The 7,523-nt window shown below is 38.0% G+C and overlaps 1 pseudogene; it reads right to left on the reverse strand.

Annotated features, from left to right (window-relative positions):
* Positions 1 to 610: 610 nt before the first annotated feature.
* Positions 611 to 2,029, reverse strand: LOC112616266 (annotated as a pseudogene).
* Positions 2,030 to 7,523: the final 5,494 nt, after the last annotated feature.

Consider the following 7,523-nt stretch of genomic DNA (forward strand, 5'->3'; position numbering starts at 1 on the left):
TGACCAATTGCTCCCTACATATATATATACTGTATATTATTATAAGCTTCTTCAGAGAAGCAAAACATCTTTGTCTTCCCGACACCGGATTATCCAGCATGTTAGTTTTCATATCAGGAAGGCAACCGGAAGTGCTGGACCCAAAAGTATTTCTGGTTTCCTTTTGAAAAGACCACTGAATATGCTTCTATACATACTAAACCAGGCAAATGTATGCAGTGTGTTCAACATCATCTCCTTATCAACACAGCACAGATTCCGATTCTTTCTACTGCACCCCCAAGGAATTCAAAACATTATTGGTGCAATTAATAAAGAGAAAATGCGTGTCAATGACTGGAAGGCTGTTTTACAAGAGGAGCTGGTATCTCTGATTTTACCTCCTTGTTGTATGGAACTGTGCAGACAGGATGATACCTGAGCAAATAAATCAACTACCATAACTGGAAGGGCTTGTCAATCTATCGTCTTTGCTTTATCATTTGCAAAGTGTGCTACTGACTCCTGAGTTTCCTGCATTTCTCTTTTCTTGAAAAATCAGTGCTTGACCCTTTCCAACATAACCAGAGAAGAAATGAGGCAGAAAGTATCTCTTCATCACCATTCCGCCTCAGTCCTGAGACTGACAGGAAAGGATGTAACCAGACTCAGAGTTCTTTGAGTATCTGATGTCAACCCGAAGAATTCTTCAATAGCTTGCGCATCTATTTTTTCTACAATGTCGTCATCAAACAACAACCAAAAATCATGACTCTCAACTATTGCAATATAATGGCCCCCTTGGGACCACTTCCACAGTGAACCACAACAGCAACAAGGTCGTACATTCTGTCTGGATTGGTGGCATAACCTGAAGTGTTAAATAGACAAAGTTCTAAAGGAAAAAATTACCTGGTAAGAGAGTTTTGTATATCGATGAAATTGATCCATATATTTAAGTCTCTTCAAGTGTAGAGCTAGAATCATGGGTAGTTTTTAAACTTTCTTTTTTTTTTTTTTGAGACAGAGTCTTGCTCTGTCGCCCAGGCTGGAGTGCAGTGGCCAGATCTCAGCTCACTGCAAGCTCCGCCTCTCGGGTTTACACCATTCTCCTGCCTCAGCCTCCCAAGCAGCTGGGACTACAGGTGGCCGCCACCTCACCCAGCTAGTTTTTTATATTTTTTAGTAGAGACAGGGTTTCACCATGTTAGCCAGGATGGTCTCCATCTCCTGACCTCATGATCCATCCTTCTCGGCCTCCCAAAGTGCTGGGATTACAGGCTTGAGCCACCGCGCCCGGCCTAAACTTTAATCCGTTTATGTGCTTCCTGTTTGCTGTGACGCTCTTCACAGTAATACTTGTATTCACTACACAGAGTTTCTGTGTTGCCAAAACCCCTTAGGCAGTGAGTAATTGATATATTTTGTTCCACGTCAACAGAAAGGTCTAAAAAAATCTTCATCTTTACTGCTTATAGTTTCACAAGTAAGATATCTGGTTTCATTAGTTAATGTTTCCTGAAAAATCTCATGAACCCACGTTGGGTCTGGTGTGTTGTTATTATTTTCATTATCAATATTATCATTAGGTAAGTGACCATTTTGTTTTTCCTGCTTTCTCTCTTCTTGTAAAATATCAGCAATTGTATTTAGTAGATAATTCAAGAATTCATGGACATCTTGTTGCAAGATGTTGTCAAAAAGCTCATTTTCTTTCCGTAATCTTGTGATGAACTTCTTAGGAAGTAACTACTCCAACCTTTTTCTTCTAAGTGGCTATGCTATGAAAGAGATCTGCTAAGCATGTAAGAAGGCTCTCCTTTTTCCTGGGTTGACTCTCACATACAAGAACTTTTTCCCGAAATGGACGACAAAAGTAAAGTTCTTGAAGAACTGAATTGCAGTAGCAGGTATTCCCAAAATTGACTAATCCAAAATAACACTCATTTACCAGAAACTGTTCTGGACCAATCTCTTTCTCTAATGCTGAAGCATTGGCGCCCATGGTACAGATGGAGGCGAATTTGGAGACTGTCACTGGAATTTCCATCTGGCCAGCGCCATCTTCCAGCCAATCACAGTGGCGGAGACGAGCCGGGGAGGAGGGGAGCCGGGCCGCTTGCTTGCACCACAGCCGGCTAGCGGACCCTGAGCCGCCACAGACCCATGCACCGAGCCCACTGGACCTACGCTGCCGTCATCGCAGCTGGACCCTCAGGCACTCCAGGCCTGGGGTCCCAGCCCCCACCTACCGGCTGCCTTTTTTTTTTTTTTTTTTTTTTTTTTGACGGAGTTTCGCGCTCTATTGCCCAGGCTGTAATACAGGCACGTGCCACAACGCCCGGCTACATTTTGTATATTTAGTAGAGATGGGGTTTCACCATGTTGTTGGTTAGGCTGGTCTCCAACTCCTGATCTCGTGATCCGCCCTCCCAAAGTGCTGAAATTACAGGCGTGAGCCACGGCGCGTGGCCCCACCCTGTAGTATATTTTGAAGTTGGGTACTGTGATGCTTTTAGTTCTGTTATTTTTGCTTAGGATTGCCTTAGGTATTCAGGCTCTTTTTTGATTCCATATGAATTTTATAATAGTTTTATCTAGTTCTTTGAAGAATATTATTGGTAGTTTGATAGGAAAAGCATTGAATCTGTAAATTGTTTTAGGCAGTATGATCATTTTAATGATACTGATTCTTCCTGTTCATGAGCATGGAATGTTTTTTCATTTATTTGTGTGATCTCTGATTTCTTTCCGCATTGTTTTGTTATTCTCATTGTAGAGCTCTTTCACCTAACTGTCTAGCTGTATCATTCTTTTTGTGGCAGTTGTAAACGCAATTGCATTCTTGATTTGGCTCTCAGCTTGCCTGTTGGTGAATAGGAATGCTAGTGATTTTTGTGCATTGATTTTGTATTCTGAAACTTTGCTAAAGTTGTTTATCAGGTTAAGAAGCTTTGTGGCCATGACTATGGGGTTTTCTAGATATAGAATCATGTCTTCTGCAAACAGGGATAGTTTGACTTTCTCTCATCCTATTTGGATGCCCTTTACTTATTTCTCTTACCTTATTTCTCTGGCCAGGACTTCCAATACTATGATGGACAGGTGTGGTGAGACAGGGCATCCTCATCTTGTGCCAGTTTTCGAGGGTAATACATTCAGCTTTTGACTGTTTAGTATGATTTTGTCTGTGGATTTAGGATAGATAGTTCTTATTATTTTTAAGTTGTTCATTACTGGGTAAAATATAGGAAAATCAATATAGTAAAATAAAAGGAATAGAAGTTGTTCTACCACAAAGAAATATGCATGCATATGTTCACTGCAGCGCTATTCGCAATAGCAAAGACATGGAATCAACGTAAATGCCCATCAATGACAGATTGGATAAAGAAAATGTGGTACATATATACCATGGAATACTATGCAGGCAGAAAAAAAGAATATTGTATCCCTTCTGGGAACATGGATGGAATGGGAGGCTATTATCTTAGCAAACTAATACAGGAACAGAAAACTAAATACTGCATGTTCTCACTTATAAGTGGAAGTTAAATAATGAGAACACATGGAAACAAAAAGGGGAACAAGAGATACTTAGGCCTGCTTGAGGGTAGAGGGTGGAAGGAGAAAGAGGATCAGAAAAAATAACTATTGGGCACTATGCTTAGTACCCGGGTAACAAAATTTGCACCACAAGTCCCTATAACATGAGTTTGTCAATATAAAAAACCTGCACATGTACCCCTTAACCCAAAATAAAACTTTAAAAAAAAATTTTTACTTTACCTGGCCTGGCACGGTGTTTCACGCCTGTAATCCCAGCACTTTGGGAGGCCGAGGTGAGTGGATCATGAGGTCCAGAGTTTGAGACCAGCCTGATCAACATGGTGAAACCCTGTCTCTACTAAAAATACAAAAATTAGCCTGGTGTAGTGGCACGTGCCTATAATTCCAGCTACTTAGGAGGCTGAGGCAGGAGAATTGCTTGAACCCGGAAGGTGGGGGTTGCAGTGAGCAGAGATCACGCCATTGCACTCCAGCCTGGGTGACAGAGAGAGACTCCATCTCAAAAAAAAAAAAAAAAAAAAAAAAAAAATTCTTAAGTTCTGGAATACATGTGCAGAATGTGCAGGTTTCTTACATAGGTATACATATGCCATGGTAATTTGCTGCACCTATCAACCCATCATCTAAGTTTTAAGCCCCGCATGCATTAGGTATTTGTCCTAATGCTCTACCTCCCCTTGCTTCCTACCCCTGACAGGCCCCAGTGTGTGATGTTCCCCTCCCTGTATCCATGTATTCTCATTGTTCAACTCCCACTTATGAGTGAGAACGAGAAGTATTTGGTTTTCTGCTCCTGTGTTAGTTTGCTGAGAATGATGGCTTCCAGCTTCATTCATGTCCCTGCAAAGAACATGAACTCATTCTTTTTTATGGCTGCATAGTGTTCCATGGCATATATGTGCTGCATTTTCTTTATCCAGCCTATCATTGATGGGCATTTGGGTTGGTTCCAAGTCTTTGCTATTGTGAACAGTGCCACAACAAACATATGTGTGCATGTGTCTTTATAGTAGAATGATTTCTATCCCTTTGGGTATATACCCAGTAATGGGATTGCTGGGTCAAATGGTATTTCTGGTTCTAGATCCTTGAGAAATCGCCACACTGTCTTCCACAATGGCTGAAGTAATTTACTGTCCCACCAACAGTGTAAAAGTGTTCCTCTTTCTCTGCAGTGTCACTAGCATCTGTTGTTTCCTGACTTTTTAATAATCGCCATACTAACTAGTGTGAGATGGTATCCCACTGTGGTTTTGCTTTGCATTTCTTTAATGACCAGTGATGATAAGCTTTTTTTCATACGTTTGTTGGCCACATAAATGTCTTCTTTTGAGAAGTGTCTGTTCATATGTTCATATTCTTTCCCCACTTTTTTATTTTTATTTTTTATTGTAAGTTTAAGTTTCTTGTAGTTTTTGGATATTAGCCCTTTGTCAGATGGATAGATTACAAAATTTTTCTCCCATTCTGTAAGTTTCTTGTTCACTCTGATGATAGTTTCTCTTGCTGTGCAGAAGCTCTTTAGTTTAATTAGATCCAATTTGTCAATTTTGGCTTTGTTGGAATTGTTTTTGGTGTTTTAGTCATGAAGTTTTTGCCCATGCCTACATCCTGAATAGAAGAAAAAAACTACTTTAAATTTCACATGGAACCAAAAAGGGGCCCATATAGCCAAAATGATTCTAAGCAAAAACAATAAAGCTGGAGGCCTCATGCTACCTGACTTCAAACTATACTACAAGGCTACAGTAACCAAAACAGCATGGTACTGGTACCAAAACAGATATATAGACCAATGGAATAGAACAGATACCTCAGATGTAACACCACACATGTACAACCATCTGATCTTTGACAAATCTGACAAAAATGAGCAATGGGAAAAGGATTCCCTATTTAATAAATGGTGCTGGGAAAACTGGCTACCCAAATGCAGAAAACAGAAACTGGATCCTTCCTTACACCTCATACAAAAATTAACTCAAGACAAATTAAAGTCTTAAATGCAAAACCATAAAACCCTAGAAGAAAACCTTGACAACTTAAAAAAAAAAAAAAAAGAAAACCTGTATTTGAACAGTATTAAGGCATTACATAATAAAACAGTGCTTATTCTGTGTTGTATCAGCACCATTTTGACATGCTATGTGCAATATAAGTACTAGGTAAATTCAGCCTTTAATCTACTGGTACATCACCATTGTTTATATTAAATGACAACAATGTAAAATCATCATAATTTTTAATTTTTTTCAGAAGCAGAAGCAAATGTAGGAGAGATGATTTCTAATATTAGAGAATTATGTATAATTTAGGTATTTGGTTTCCCTGCCTTTATAGGATGACCACTTTACAATAAATGAGAAAGAAAGATGCAAAGTCATTTTCCTGAAAAAAGAGCATGTAGAGTCCTAAAAATGTTATAGAACTAGTCTATCGTCACAGCTATTTTGAAGCATGAGACTAATAATTGTCTATACATATATACAATTGCCAATGGCTAAATTACAAAGGGAAACCTGTAGAATGCCTACTTCTTAAAATGTCTTTATAATGCACATCTTCAAAGGAGAAGGCATACTTACTGTAACAATTGAATTTCTTTGAGTCTGTGTAAAAGAGATGTTTGCATACTCAGAATAATATACATTTCTTTAAAAGCTTTTGCCAAGGGAAAATTTATACTTTCATTTATAGCTTCTATGTAATTTTCCCATAAAGTATAGTATACAATTTGGTTTTATATGCAAAACAGAGCTGTGTCTTCAAATTTACAAAGTCATATAAGATAATATAGGTATAAATCAACATTTATAAATCGAATAATCACATAATACAGAAATAAAATAATGTAATACCATATATACATATATATATAGAGAGAGATAAAGGCAGCAATAGAGATAGGAAGAGAGACAGAGAGATAGAGAAAGAAACAGAGAGAGAGATTTATTATGAGAATTGACTCATGAAATTATAGAGACTGAGAAGTCTCACCATTTTTCATGTGCAAGCTGGAGAATTATGAAAGCCAGTGATATAATTTAGTATGCTTCGAAAGGTCTGAAATCTGCGGGATCCACTGGTATAAGTCCTGGAGACCACAGGCCTGAGAACTAAGAGCTTCAATATCTGAGAGCAGAAGAGGAATGTTCCAGTTCAAGAAGAGAGATAATTTTCCCTCCTTCTGCCTTTTTGCTGTATTTGGGCTCTCAATAGATTGGTTGACACCTGACAGATTGTTACAAGTGGATTGTCTTTACGCAGTCTACTGATTCAAGTGCCAACATCTTCCAGAAACACTCTCACAGACATACTCAGAAATTATGTTTTTCCAGCTCTCGGGGCATCCCTTAGCCTAGTTGATGCCTAAAGTTAACTATTACAACAGCCTTTTGAGTCTGACTACTGCCACAGTGCATTTGAAATTCAGGCATTTTATTGTTTGTGTCACTATTTTTTTTGACAAATTGTATTCAATTGTATAGATATACAAATGTTTATTTGTGTGTACAGTTGAAGAACATTTGACTTGTATTCAGTTTTGGTTGATTACAAGGAAAGGATACTATAAACATTGACATACAGGTTTATATATGCATATAGTTTTTATTTCACTTGCGTAAAAACCTAGGAGTGTAGTTTCTGGAAATGATGAGTATTTGCTGCACTTTATTTTTTTAAAAATGACCAAAATGTTTTCCATATTAGATGCACCCTTCTTCATTCCTACTAGTAATATATGAGTGTTCCAGTTACTCAGTATACTCAGATTTTTTTTTTAAATACCCACTTTCATTTTAAAATGCATTTCCAGAATGACTAATAATGTTAAGAATTTTATATTGCACTTACCTGTCATTTATATTTCCTCAGTGGTGAAGTTTCTAAATCTTTCATCTATTTTATTGGAGTGTTTTTGTTGTTGTTGTTGTTGTTATTGTTATTGAGTTTTCAAGAGTTATTTTTATGTT

The sequence above is a fragment of the Theropithecus gelada genome, chromosome X (genome assembly GCF_003255815.1).
Source record: "Theropithecus gelada isolate Dixy chromosome X, Tgel_1.0, whole genome shotgun sequence".
In the NCBI taxonomy this organism is placed as follows: domain Eukaryota; kingdom Metazoa; phylum Chordata; class Mammalia; order Primates; family Cercopithecidae; genus Theropithecus; species Theropithecus gelada.